Here is a 15,501-nt window from a genome sequence, read left to right on the forward strand (position 1 = left end):
AAGGAGGCTATGGAAAAAGACTTTCAGATGCCATTGAAGTGATTCTGGCAAACTGTCAGGCGTCTCAGGAGGGAAAAGCAGTGCTCTACTCACATGGTTTATAGTGTGGGTGGGGTGCTGCTGACTTCACCTGAGGTTATAGTCAGGTGGTGGAAGGAATACTTCGAATACCTCCTTAATCTCACTGACACACTTTCTGTAGAGGAAGCAGAATCTTGGGATGAGGGGGATGACTCGCCCATCACTGGGGGTGAGGTCACTGAGGTGATTAAACAACTCCGTGGTGGCAGGGCACCTGGGGTGGACAAGATTTGCCCTGAGTTCCTGAAGGTTCTGGAGGTTGTAGGGCTGTCTTGGTTGAAATGCCTCTGCAACATCGCGTAGAGATCTGGGGCGGTGCCACTGGATTGGCAGACCAGGGTGGTGGTTCCCATATTTAACAAGGAAGAACGAAAGGTGTGCTCCAACTATCGGGGCTCACACTCCTCAATCTCCCCTGTAAAGTTTATGCCAGGGTGCTGGAAAGGAGGGTCCATCCATTAGTCAAACCTCGGATTCAGTAGCAATGTGGTTTTCGTCCTGGTTGCGGACTGCTGGACCAGCTTTTCCTCCTCTTGAGGATTTTTGAGTGTATGTAGGAGTTTGCCCATCCAGTCTACATGTGTTTTGTGGACTTGAAGACGGCATTCGACCACATCCCTGTGTGTATCCTGTGGGAGGAGCTGCAGGAGTATGGGGTGTCAGTCCCTATAAAACTGCAGGGAGAGCTTGGTCTGTACTATCAGCAATAAGTTGGACTCGTTTCCTGTGGGTGTTGGACTTCATTAGGGCTGCCCTTTGTCACCAGTTCTGTTCATAATTTTCATGGACAGAATTTCTAGGTGTAGCCAAGAGGCAGAAGGCTTCTTCCTTGGTGGCCTCAGAATCTTTTTGCAGGTCCTGTTGGCTTCATCAGGTGGTGGCCTCCAGCTCACAGTGGAACGGTGCTCAGCCGAGTGTGAAGCGGCTGGCATGAGAAGCACCTCTAAGTCTGAGGCCAAGTCTGTATGTGAATACGAGAATTTTAAAAAGAATCCTAAAAACAATTGGGAGCCAATGTAAGAAATGTAAATTTGGAGTAATGTGATCTTAGATTGGACACATACAGTACATTAGAAGCATAGTCATTCAGTTATTCAGTTGATCTGAGGTGCTACAGGCAGCGCTGAACTAAGGTATACCAACACAGTGATCTGAAACCAGTTTATAGTGTTGAAATGCCACGGTATCCCAGTTTCACATAGACAACTCCAGCTAGCATATGCTGGCTGCTCAAAAGTACAATAAAGGCTCATGTAAAGGATTGTCCCTCCATATGTCAGGAATTCTACAAAGAAACCATCACTGGGATATTAGTGTCCCACATAAGAAATTATCCACCATGCACATATGCAGAGAACTAACTTTCATTTCAGTGCTATTAAGATGCGTCAAGCAGCAATAAAATAGTAGCACAAATTGGAAAGTTAGCCTTTTTTCCCTGCCACATCACTGCCTGCCCTACACATTTACTGTGTGAGCAGCTACTCCTGACTCTAAGTTGTGACTCACCTTGTTTGAAGAGCCTCTCAAATCCCAACCACCCACATCATGCTCATCTCTTATTCAGCATTTACATAATCATTTAGAGCAGGGGTATTCAAATAAAATTTCAAGAGGTCCAGTCAGAAAAAATTTCATGAAGCCAAGGTCTGGAAGTATTATATATATATATATATATATATATATATATATATATATATATATATATATATATATATATATATATATATATATATATATATATCAAATTATATTATATATATATATATATATAATCCCAATATATATTGGGATTCATATATAAGTCTCACACATGAAGACCTGGACAGCATCAGGCCCTGATACAATCCACGCCTACTGGCTAAAGAAGCTAACTGCACTACATGAGCGCCTGGCAGCACAGATGAACCAGCTGCTATTGGATAAGACACACCCAGAATGGCTGACTAAAGGCTGGATGGTCCTGATCCCCAAGGACCCCCAGAAGGGGCCAGTCCCATCCAACTACTGGCCTATAACCTGCCTCAGCTACTAGTAGATAGAGCAGTCACTCGAGACTGTAAGACCCGACTGATCAACCTGTGCACCACCTGGATTGATTACAAGAAAGCCTATGACTCGATGCGGCACACATGGATCCTGGAAGGCCTAGAACTATACAAGATCAACAGGACCCTCAGAGCCTTCATCAAGAACTCTATGGGTATGTGGAGTACAACACTAGAGGCCAACTTCAAGCCCATTGCACTAGTCAACATCAAGTGTGGGATTGACCAAGGAGATGCCCTGTCCCCACTGCTGTTCTGCAAAGGCCTGAATCCCCTCAGCCAGATCATCAACAAGACTGGCTATGGATACCAACTACAGAATGGAGCAAACATCAGCCACCTCCTGTACATGGATGACATCAAGCTGTATGCTAAGAGTGAACGAGATATCGATTCACTGATCCACACCATCAGGATCTACAGCAACGATATCGGCATGTCATTCAGACTGGAGAAGTGTAGTCGGATGGGGATTACACTACCAGAAGGCAACATTGCAGACATTGAGGACAGCTACAAGTAGCTTGGAATCCCACAGGCAAATGGGAACCATGAAGAGGCTACTAGCAAAGCTGTAACCTCCAAGTACCTGCAGAGAGTAAGGCAAGTCCTGAAGAGTCAGCTGAATGGGAAGAACAAGATACGGGCTATCAACACCTATGCCCTGCCAGTTGTCAGATACGCTGCTGGGATAATAAGCTGGCCAAAGGAGGAGATGGAAGCCACTGATGTTAAGACAAGAAAGCTCCTTATCGGGCATGGAGGGTTTCACATAAAATCCAGCACCCTGAAACTGTACGCTAAGCGGAAGAAAGGAGGCCGAGGACTAGTGAGTGTCAGAACCACTGTCCTAGATGAAACAACAAAGATCCATGAATACATCAGGAAGATGTCCACAAAGGATCAGGTGCTTAGTGAGTACCTCAGGCAGCAGAAACCCGAGAAAGAAGAGGAGGAAGAACAGGAACCATCATGGAAGGACAGGCCTCTGCATGGCATGTACCACCGGCAGATAGAAGAAGAAGTGGCTTACATAGAGAAATCCTACCAATGGCTAGACAAAGCTGGACTGACAGACAGCACAGAGGTGCCAATCATGGCATCACAAGAGCAAGCACTGAGCAAAAGACCGATAGATGCTGGGGTCCACCACATCAGGAAAGAACCCAGGTGCAGGCTGTGCAGCGATGCCCCTGAGACAATCTAGCATATAACAGCAGGGTGCAAGATGCAAGCAGGCAGGGCATACATGGAACACCATAACCAAGTGGCCGGCATAGTATACAGGAACATCTGTGCCAAGTATGACCTGGAAGTCCCAAGGTCAAAATGGGACACGCCCCCAAAGGTGGTTGAGAACAACAGAGCTAAGATCCTGTGGGACTTCCAGATACAGACAGACAAACTTGTGATGGGTAACCAACCGGACATCGTAGTGGTGGACAAAGAAAGGAAGAAGGTCGTGGTGATAGACGTTGCAATACCAAGTGACGGGAACATCAAGAAGAAGGAACACAAGAAGCTTGATAAATACCAAGGGCTCACATGCAATTTTTCCACCGCCGAGGTGCCAGTGCTCATGCCAGTGCTGGTGTCAGTGTCAGTGAACCGGCGAAACGCTTAAGAACGGGCCAGTGTTTCCACCATGTTTCTGTGAGCTGCTCCTTTACAAATGAGTGTGGGTGGGTCCTCGTCTGGACACGGAAGCTGAAGGGCACAAATGTGGGAGAACACGCTCCCCTTTCTTGTGCTGGGAACACATTTTATGGTCCAAACCAAACTACTGCAGTATCTGTGTGCAGTAAACACAGACAGTGATTAGAGCAAGAGACAAGTACGCACTTTGCGTCCTTTTGTCTGTGATATGAACTGATACAAAGCAGCAAGTTCATAAACTCTGTAAGACCAACTTAACCGTTCTTAGAGATACAATCTCAGCTATGTAATGTCCCAAAACAGGGGCCTCACATTGATCAGTACTTTTTATGAAGTAACCAATCAAATTGAATGAAGCACTGTGACAGGATGCAAACCAATGTTTGCAGAGCATCAATATCCCTTGTGTTGAGGAAACAGAAACAAGCACAGCAGTGCAGGGAAATATACCCACCCAACCACAGAGGCCTCCTGTGGAGAGAAAGATGGCTGGGCACACACCTCGTGTTAAGTGACCTAAAGCAGCTGAGAACAAGGAGTGGCAAACAATTAACAGTGACCTGACAAGCATCTTGGAACAGCAGATGGGCACAGTAGAAAAAAGGCTTGAGATGTTGGGTGAAATTATATACAGCTATGACGTGAAACGCTTTGGAGTACTTCAAGCAAAAAACAGAAATAAAACACCAACACCAGTACAATCTAGAAGGCTGCAAGAAATTGTGAGACTTGTAAGGGAGAGACGGCAGCTTAGAAAGCTGTGGAAGGAAAGAGGAAAGAGCAGGTTTCACAAGACTACAAATGGATATCAAAAACAAGCTGGCAACATTGCGAAGACCTGAGAACTTGAGAAGGTGTCGCAAGAAAAAGGAACGTACACAAACAAGATCCTTCAAAGATCCCTTCAAGTTTGTTAACAACCTCTTCGCAGAAAAGTGGAACCCTGAAAACGTCAAAGCAAGAGCTAGAAGAACATCTCAGGAAAGTCTATCAGGAATGAAGAAGGCATGAGCAGTTGGTCATCCCACATGATATTCCCATCACACCACCGGCATTTCTAACGGATACGGACCCACCAAAATGGAAGAAAGTGGGAAAAGTAGTTAGCAGAGCAAGAGCAGCATCGGCCCCTGGGCCAAACGGAGTGCCATATAAATTCTATAAGAATGTGCCTGGCGTTCTTCGCTATCTTTGGGAGCTAATGAGGATAGTTTGGAAAAAACAAACAATACCAAAGGTATGGCAGAGAGCTGGCGGCGTACTGATTCCAAAGGAGAAAGATGCATCAGATATCACCCAATTCCATCCAATCAGTCTGTTAAACGTTGAGGGAAAAATCTTTTTCAGCATTATTGCACAGAGACTGGCTGGATACCTTGAAAGGAACAACTATATTGATACATCAGTACAAAAGGCAGGAATCCCTGGGTTTTCCGGTTGCCTTGAGCACACCAGCATGATTTGGCACCAAATTCAAGCAGCCAAAAAGGACAAACAAGACCTCCATGTCATCTTCCTTGACCTGGCCAATGCATTCAGCTCAGTTCCTCGTGATCTTCTCCGGGAATCTTTCAATTTTTTTCAGGTACCAAAACCCATTACTTTGCTGGTAAAGTCTTATTTTCAAGACCTCCAACTCTGCTTCACAACAGCAGAGTTTACCACAGCATAACACAGATTGGAGATTGGATCATGGCAGGCTGAACAGTGTCACCACTGGCTTTTACTATGGCCGTGGAGGTCATTATTAGGGGCTCAAAATGGGTTGTAGGTGGGGAGAGAACCAAAACTGGGCTCCGTCTCCCGCCCATTAGGCCATATATGGATGATTTGACCATACTGACCACTACTGAGGCATGTACTAAATGACTACTTGGGAAACTGGAGGATAACATCAAGTGGGCAAGGATGCGTCTCCATAGTCAAGGGGGTACTCAGAGACAGGAGATTCTGCATCGGTGAAGACCCAGTACCAACAATGTCTGAGCAGCCTGTAAAGAGCTTGGGCAGATGGTACAATGGAGACCTCAAGGACAAAGAGCAGGTGCAACAGCTAAGGCAATACATCATCAGTGGCCTTAAAAGCATCGATAATGCCCTGCTGCCTGGCAAGTTCAAAGTCTGGTGCCTACAGTTCGGACTTTTCCCTCGAGTAATGCGGCCGTGCATCATGTATGAGGTCCCTTTAACAACAGTGGAGAAGTTGGAGAGAATGATTGCCTCATATGTGAAGAAATGGTTTGGTGTCCCGCAGGCTCTGAGTAACATTGGCCTCTACGGAAAAGGGATATTGGACCTGCCACTGACAAGTCTCACTGAGCAGTATAAGTGTTCTAAGGTGAGGCTCCAGATGACCATAAAGGACTCCAGAAACAGCAGCGCTGCATTAGCTGTGACAACTGGGCAGAAATGGGCTCCAGCAGAAGCAGTGCGGCAAGCCCCATCTGCTCTGAGACACAAAGATGTCATGGGTAAAGTTCAGCAAGGAAGAGGTGGTATTGGGTTAGAGGCAGGCAACCCATCTTGGCTGAAAGCTACAACAGTAGAGAAGAGGAGAGTGGTGCCTGACGAGGTACGCCAACAAGAGGAGATTGATGGCGAAAGCAGTGTCCCTTGCTAAACAGGGCCAATGGATGCAATGGGAGGGTGTAGAGAGAAGAAGACTCAGCTGGAGGGAGCTATGGTCTATGGAAGCAAGCAGGATCAGCTTTATCATTAGAGCAACATATGATTTGCTTCCAACACCTAAGAATCTACATCAGTGATACAGGGAGGATCCAACCTGTGCTCTTTGCCCAACTTCAGCTACTCTCAAACACATCATGACTGCTTGTAAGACTAACCTCACACAGGGCCACTACACTTGGAGGCACAATCAGGTACTAAAATGCTTGGCAGCAGCCCTGGAGAGCAAGCAGGCAGTGGCCAACTCATTACTCCCAACATCAAGCAAGCCACTGAATACCATTGCCTTTGTGAAAGAAGGACAAAAATGCCCCCAACATAACCCCAATAAGCCACAAATTAGACACCTGAGCATGGTCAATTACTGGAAGATGCTGGTAGACATTGGCAAGCAACTCATCTTTCCACCAGAGATTTCGTCCACCAATCTCTGGTCTCCTACACTGAAAGTTGTCTACATCATAGAACTCACCATACCATGGGAAGAATGAGTGGAGGAGGAATACGAAAGAAAGAAGCTGCGCTATACTGAGCTGGTGATAGAAGTAAAACGGGGAGGATGGAAAACCAAAATTTACCCTGTGGAGGTAGGATGTAGAGGATTTGTTGCTAAGTCTATCAAACTGCTAAAAAAACCTAGGGATCCAGGGAAAAGTGCTGCAGCGGACCATCAAAGCTCTTTCAGCAGCAGCTGAAAGAAGTAGCCAATGGCTTTGGATAAAAAGGACCAATTCCTGCTGGGCCCCAGCAAGATAATATCAGGAACCGGATGATAGGACAGGGGGGTGGACCTGGGATGCCAGATACTGCCGTTGAGCCCTTTGGAGATGTAGTGGGCTAATCAACGATACATTGAATATGGAGGGTGCCCACTTGATAACCCTCACCTATCAACCTTATGCCACCTGTATTGTTCTCATGTAAGTGTAACACCTGTTAGCACAAGGGATTGATTAACATCTCATCCTGTGTTTATTTGAGTTCAGCTATGTAAAAAAAAAAAAAAAGGGTTCAAAGGGTTTAAGTGACTGGCACATTATTCCATTCTAAGTTAAATTACTACAAAGAAGATATACCAACTCTCATTAATGTAAAATCATATATGGTTTGGATCAATGCTGCCAGTTCACAACAATTATAGGGTAAAGACCCCCTATGAGAAAGCACTTGATGACAGTGGGAAGGAAAAACTCTCTTTAAAAAGCAAGAAACCGGGGGTCGGATTTGGACGCTCAACAAGATGGCAGCATAAAACTTCTGCTCCCGGCACATTATCCAAAAAACCCTTAAAACTCGTGTGCTGGTAAGCATATCTGTCATAATATGCTAAATAAGGAAGGGCTATGGCGAAGGATAAGCGCAACAAGTCGAAATTAAGGAAACAAAGTGAAGTGATCACTGAAGAAATTGAAGCTAATGAAAAAGACACATTGGCTAAAGCTAGCACTTCTAACAGTCGTAATTGTGAAGTAAGCAGTTTAAGCTTTTGTTAGTGATGTCACAAGTGTGTGCCACCGCTCCTCTGTAGAGAGCGTGGGAGAAACGTTTTGGCAAATGGACGCATGGATCGAGGCGGACCTCTATCTCCCCAACTCTTAATAACGTCACGGGTTGTATGAACTCTGCTTACTTCATGTATGATAATGCAGCAGCCGTTCAACCGGGCTTTATAAGGTTGGTGAAGAACATGTTTATTAAAGGACAACACTGTGGAATTCCCAGTACCAGTGTGGTTGTGCATTTTTGACTGTCTGCTAAGTATGTCTGCCACTTCCTCTTCACCACCAAACACAACCCAAATGTTACACGCTGCTAATGTTTGCACCGTGGATGGGAAGGAGGGTGGCGAAGATAGCTTAGATCTATGGATGATTTATAAAGAGATTAAAGCTTTTAGAAAGGACAATATGCAACAACTTAACAATATAAAAGAAGAGATAAACAAGACTGATGCAAGGATTGAGGAGGTGGAGAACCGTGTTTTGGAGACAGAAGAGTGAATACAGATAGTCGAAGATGTTCTCACGGAACTTGTAAAACTCCAGGCCAAACTCAGCTTGCAAATTATCGACCATGAAAGTCACTCAAGATGAAGTAATGTAAGGATTTATGTCGTGGCTGAGGGAGAGGAAAGAGATGCTCCGTCAGTGGCGGACTTTATCGAACAGTTGCTAAAGGAAGGTCTCAACTCCCCTCGACAACAAATCTCCAGATTGAACGGGCGCACCCCACTCTGGCCACTGCCTCACCAGACGGAGCCCCACCGCGGTCCATTGTTGTACGCTTCTTAAACTACAGAACTAAAGAAACAGCCATTAAAAACGCTTGGCAAAGGAAGGGCTTCCTCTGGAAACGGGTTAGCTTGGACCACAACTACGCACCGAGTGTACTCAGACAAAGACAAATACGCTGAAACCAAGAGAGTGTTAAAAGAAAAGGGAATACGCTTCCAGACGCCATTCCCAGCGAAGCGTCGTGTATTCTACCAAGATGGGGCTTGACTCCATAACACAGTGGAGGAAGCGACAAAAGAGTTGTCAGAGAAGGGTTTTCCCATCACCGTTCTCAAACCAGCGGAGATGCTGATGGAGAAAATAAACAACCAAACATGGACCGTGGCAGAGGGGAACCGGAGAGAACAACGCCAGCAATGCGCACAGAGGACACGGCGCGAGCAGGACCATCTGCCAAAGACAAGCTGCAGCAATACCAGAGAGAGCCATCTTAGAGGAACGGCCAATATGCAGATATGAATAGGCATTATAACTAAGAACATACAGCTTCAGGTAATTAAAAATAAGTATGGGGTGTCTGGCCCGTTGTTGCGGGCCATTCAATCTCTGTACAACCGCAGTGAGAGCTTGGTCCGTATAGCCGGTAATAAGTCGGATTCGTTTCCTGTGGGTGTTGGACTCCGTCAGGGCTGCCCTTTGTCACCGATTCTGTTCATAATTTTTATGGACAGAATTTCTAGGCGTAGCCAGGTGGCGGAAGGCTTCTTCCTTGGTGGCCTCAGAGTCACATCTCTGCTTTTTGCAGATGATGCGGTTCTGTTGGCTTCATCAGGGGGACCCCTACAGTTCGCAGTGGAACAGTTCGCAGCCGAGTGTGAAGCGGCCGGCATGAGAATCAGCACCTCTAAGTCTGAGGCCATGGTCCTCAGCCGGAAAAGGGTGGAGTGCCATCTCCGGCTCAGGAACGAGTTCTTGCCTCAAGTGGAGGAGTTTAAGTATCTCGGGGTCTTGTTCATGAGTGATGGGAGAAGGGAGCGGGAGATCGACAGACGGATCGGGGCTGCCTCTGCAGTGATGCGGACACTGCACCGGTCTGTCGTGGTGAAGAGAGAGCTTAGTGTAAAAGCGAAGCTTTCGATTTACCGGTCGATCTACGTTCCTACCCTCACCTATGGCCACGAGCTTTGGGTAGTGACCAAAAGAATAAGATCGCGAATACAAGCGGCAGAAATGAGTTTCCTTCGAAGGGTGGCTGGCCTCTCCCTTAGAGATAAGGTGAGGAGTGCGGCCATCCGGGAGGGGCTCAGAGTAGAGCCGCTGCTCCTCCACATCGAAAGGAGCCAGTTGAGGTGGCTCGGGCATCTGATTAGGATGCCTCCTGGCCGCCTCCTGGGTGAGGTGTTCCGGGCATGTCCCACCGGGAAGAGGCCCCGTGGTAGACCCAGGACACGCTGGAGAGATTATGTATCTCGGCTGGCCTGGGAACGCCTTGGGGTCCCTCCGGATGAGCTGGAGGAGGTGGCTGGGGAGAGGGAAGCTTGGGCTTCTCTGCTTAGGCTTCTGCCCCCGCGACCCGGCCCCGGATAAGCGGAAGAAAATGGATGGATGGATGGATAAATAAAATAAAAAAGCACTAATTTCAACCAAGACAAATGGGTAATATACTTTATTTCCTACATTGATGAATGGGTGCAAGACTGTTGCTTAAAATTTATTTTAATGCTAGGACTATGTTTTATCGTACATAAAGATTGAGAATAATATACAGAGACATTGTATTTGAGGGTCCATCCCTGACAGGGAGTCTTTCCCTCTCAAAGACTGTGTCAGGGTTATTTTGTTAAACCCCACAGATGGGAGTTAAGTTAAACTTATTTTCTTTTTTGCTTATTCAAAATTTTGATTTTGTTTTGTGTTTTCTGTTAACTGTCGTTCATTACAGCTCTAAGTTCAACAGGACAGGTGGTATGATAAATACTAGAGCCCCTCGCCTCAGTGGATGCTAACCAGAATGTTAAAATATTATCTTTTAATGTGAATGGTATTGTAAACCCACAGAAGAGATCAAAAATATTGGCTAAATTAAGAAAGGAAAGGGTTCATATTGCACTTCAAGAGACACATTTATCAGACAAAGAGCATAAAAAATTAAAACAGGGTCTTTCAAACGTGTTTTTGCATCATCATATAAATCAGGACACCGAAGAGGAGTCACAGTTTTAATATCACAGCATGTACAATATGAACACTTATCTGACAAGATAGACAAGGAGGGTAGGTATGTGCTGATTAAAGGAAGGATTGATGGCTTTCTGGTGATTATTTTTAATATGTACGTATCTCCTGGAAGTTACTGGAGTTTCAGTTGTTTATACATATACATATATTCTACATACTCCAGGATAGGTTATTTTTTTCATATTTAGTAAGGATAGACATAGAATTAAAAAGTGTGACATTGGATCACTCACCAATATATTTATCTGTGGCTATCAACAATATACCTAAAGCCACAACTTGGAAGCTGAACTCAAACATTTTAAATGATCCCAAAATTTAGGAACAATTCAAAACAGATACTAATTTATATTTTCAAGAAAATGACAGTGGGGAGGTGGGGCCATCTGTGCTCTGGGACACATATAAAGCGGTTATCTGAGGTAAAGTTATTGCCTGCCCTTCGTTGTTAAAAAATCAAAAGAAAGAGAAGCTTGAAAAACTACATAAAGATCTTACATTTTTACAAATGCAACATAAAAACACTCTGGACAATAACAAGAAATTGCAAATGAAAAACTACAGAATTAAATTGATAAGATTCCTACTGAAGAAATACAGAAGAAATTACTTTTTCTAAAATAAGGATATTATGAAGCAGGAGGTAGGTTCCAAAGATGGCTGGCATTTAAATTAAGAAAACAACAGGTCGATAGCACGGTTTATAAAATCAAACATCCAAAAACAGGAGCAGTTTATACTGAAATAGACAAAATACAAGAGTGTTTTGAGGGGTATTATACTCGCAGCCCAAACTGAACAACGATAAACATATTGAAAAATTTTCAAACTCCTTAAACCTACCAAATATTACAGAGGAAGAAAATAATGTTTTGGTTAAAGAAGTCACAGATTTACAAATAACAGCAGCAATTAATAGACTGAAGGTGTGAAAGAGCCCGGGCGCAGATGGCTTCACCTCTGAATGGTACAAAACATACAGAGAGGAATTAAACCCAAGATTAAAGACAGTGTGTGGAGGAGATATCCCTCCCTCATGGAAAGAGGCAACCATTACGGTTATCCCAAAGGAGGGAAAAGACAAATTGAATTGTAGCCAATACCAGCCAATATCGGTCTTAAACTTGGATTATAAGATATATACATCTATACTATCCAAACAACTTGATGGAATTATGCCCAAACTTGTTAATTTCGATCAGACTGGATTTATTTGCCAGAGGCAGACACAGGACAGCATTAGACGGATCCTACATGTAATACATCATATTAAAAAGAATAATACTGAAGCAATGTTGATTGTGTTAGATGCAGAGAAAGCATTCGACTCAGTAAGCTGGTCTTTTTTTTTTTTTATAAAGTCTTAAGTAAGTTTGGATTCAATAAAACTATTAATAAAGCAATCCAATAAATTTATGGCAAACCAACAGCTAAAATAAAAATAAATGGGAACTTGTCAAGACCATTCATGCTGGAAAGATCATGTCATCAGGGCTGCCCGCTCTCTCCAGCTCTATTTGCCCTGTTTATTGAACCTCTCACACAATGTGTAAGAAAAAACAACTCTATTAGAGGAATACATATACAAGGAGATGACAAAAACTATCCCTTTTTGCTGATGATATTTTAATCTACTTAAGACAGCCTGAAAAAACTTTACGTCAACTAATGCCTGTACTAGAAGGATTTGCACCACTGTCAGGTTATATGTTGAACATCCAAAAAACCCAGGTCATGACCTTTAACTTCGAACCTTCACAAGAATTAAAAAATAAATATAGCTTCAAATGGGGAAATGATTCTATGAAGTACCTAGGAGTGGTATCATGCAGGAACACTAATGGGTTATCTGAAATGAACTATGCCCCTGTAAATTCAAAAATCATATCTGATTTGTCAAGATGGTGTCTTATACCTTCTCTGGGACTAATTAATAGTATTGATTCAGTAAAAACAAGTATTTTACCTCGTCTGCTTTACTTATTCCAAACTCTTCCCATTGAAGTTACAAAACAACAATTTTCAGAATGGGACAAAATGATTTCCTGTTATATATGGCAAGGACGTAAACCAAGAATAAAATACAGAACGCTACAACTGTCAAAAGATAGGGGCAGCTTGTCCTTGCCATGCTTAAAAGACTATTACTACTCAGCCCAATTAAGACCCCTGATATGTTTATGTGACTCCACATATAAAGCTAGATGGAAAGACACAGAGGAGTGGTTTACTAGAGATCCCCCAATATCTAATCACTATGATTAGAGATTTAAGGAATTGACAGACAAAGGCCTCACCTCTTATTTTACCTATGAACACAAGGGACAGTTAGCAGACTTCCAGACTTTCAAACAAAAGTATGGTCTAAACAACCACGATTTCTTTAGATACTTACAAATCAGAAATAGATATGATGTAATTCAAAAAACAAGTTCAGGAAAAAATTATGGGAAAATTTTAAGTATATTTCAAACGGCTTATAATCTTGGGGTACCTAAAAAAAGATTGTATCAAGGACTCCAGGAAAACAAATTTGACACTAGTCAGATTTGTTAAGAAATAGGAAAAAAAAAAAGTAGGCATAAGCATAGAAAAAAACTGATTGGGAAATGGTGTATAAAACACAATGGAAAAAACTTACTCAGCAAACTGGAAGGAATTTGGATGGAAAAATATTATGAGGTTTTTCATCACTCCAGCACAGAAATACCACCAAAATACAGGAACAGGCTGTTGGAGATTATGTGGCAATAACTTTACCTCAACCACTACCACATATTTTGGACTTGTCCCAAAGTAGTACTTTTCTGGGAAAAGATTCATTGATGTTTACAAAATATATTTCAAAGATGCATACCCTTTGATTTTGCACATATGTATCTAGGCCTAGAGATAACAGATTTTACTACAGCATCTGAAAGATATCTACGTAGAATCTTCTATTATCAGATAAGAAAACTCTGACAAGAAAATGCTCCAAGTGGATATACCAGGGACTGATGACTGGCACAATACTGTGTAACAAATATATGTAATGGAGAGACTTACAATGACTTATTTTTGGTATAAGTGGACACAGTATATCAGGGTATTAAGACCCAATTTTGTTTATATAGTGACTACAAATGAGTTGTGAGGCCGGAGTGAGAGTCTAACAGGGAAAGGAAGTAAGGTAAAGGGATCTGGAGTGAGGAGATTATAAATCTTTTTCTGGTTTATTTACTCCTACAGCTCTTTATCCTCTCAAGGATATTCGAGTGTGCGTGGGAGTTTGCCCAACCAGTCTACATGTGCTTTGTGGACTTGGAGAAGGCATTCGACCGCGTCCCTCGGGGTATCCTTTGGGAGGTGCTGCAGGAGTATGGGGTGTCTGGCCCGTTGTTGCGGGCCATTCAATCTCTGTACAACCGCAGTGAGAGCTTGGTCCGTATAGCCGGTAATAAGTCGGATTCGTTTCCTGTGGGTGTTGGACTCCGTCAGGGCTGCCCTTTGTCACCGATCATGTTCATAATTTTTATGGACAGAATTTCTAGGCGTAGCCAGGTGGCGGAAGGCTTCTTCCTCAGTGGCCTCAGAGTCTCATCTCTGCTTTTTGCGGATGATGCGGTTCTGTTGGCTTCATCGGGGGGGGCCTACAGCTCGCAGTGGAACAGTTCGCAGCCGAGTGTGAAGCGGCCGGCATGAGAATCAGCACCTCTAAGTCTGAGGCCATGGTCCTCAGCTGGAAAAAGGTGGAGTGCTCTCTCCAGCTCAGGAAAGAGTTCTTACCCCATGTGGAGGAGTTCAAGTATCTCGGGGTCTTGTTCATGAGTGATGGGAGAAGGGAGCGGGAGATCCACAGACGGATCGGGGCTGCCTCTGCAGTGATGCGGACACTGCACCGGTCTGTCGTGGTGAAGAGAGAGCTTAGCGTAAAAGCGAAGCTTTCGATTTACTGGTCGATCTACGTTCCTACCCTCACCTATGGCCACGAGCTTTGGGTAGTGACCGAAAGAATAAGATCGCGAATACAAGCGGCAGAAATGAGTTTCCTTCGAAGGGTGGCTGGCCTCTCCCTTAGAGATAAGGTGAGGAGTGCGGCCATCCGGGAGGGGCTCAGAGTAGAGCCGCTGCTCCTCCACATCGAAAGGAGCCAGTTGAGGTGGCTCGGGCATCTGATTAGGATGCCTCCTGGCCGCCTCTTAGGTGAGGTGTTCCGGGCATGTCCCACCGGGAAGAGGCCCCGTGGTAGACCCAGGACATGCTGGAGGGATTATATCTCTCGGCTGGCCTGGGAACGCCTTGGGGTCCCTCCGGATGAGCTGGAGGAGGTGGCTGGGGAGAGGGAAGCCTGGGCTTCTTTGCTTAGGCTCCTGCCCCCGCGACCCAGCCCCGGATAAGCGGAAGAGAATGGATGGATGGATGGATTTACTCCTTTTTTTTAAACCATCTGTCTTACCGTTCATTTGTTCTTTTACCGTTCCATTGTTCTTCCTCCTCTGTTTAAAGATAGAGGAGGAAGGGGAAGAAAAAAAAAAAGAAAAAAATTTGAATTGGCATGAGTAGTATTTGTTTTGTTT

Source organism: Archocentrus centrarchus, unplaced genomic scaffold (genome assembly GCF_007364275.1).
Source record: "Archocentrus centrarchus isolate MPI-CPG fArcCen1 unplaced genomic scaffold, fArcCen1 scaffold_55_ctg1, whole genome shotgun sequence".
Classification (NCBI taxonomy): Eukaryota; Metazoa; Chordata; class Actinopteri; order Cichliformes; family Cichlidae; genus Archocentrus; species Archocentrus centrarchus.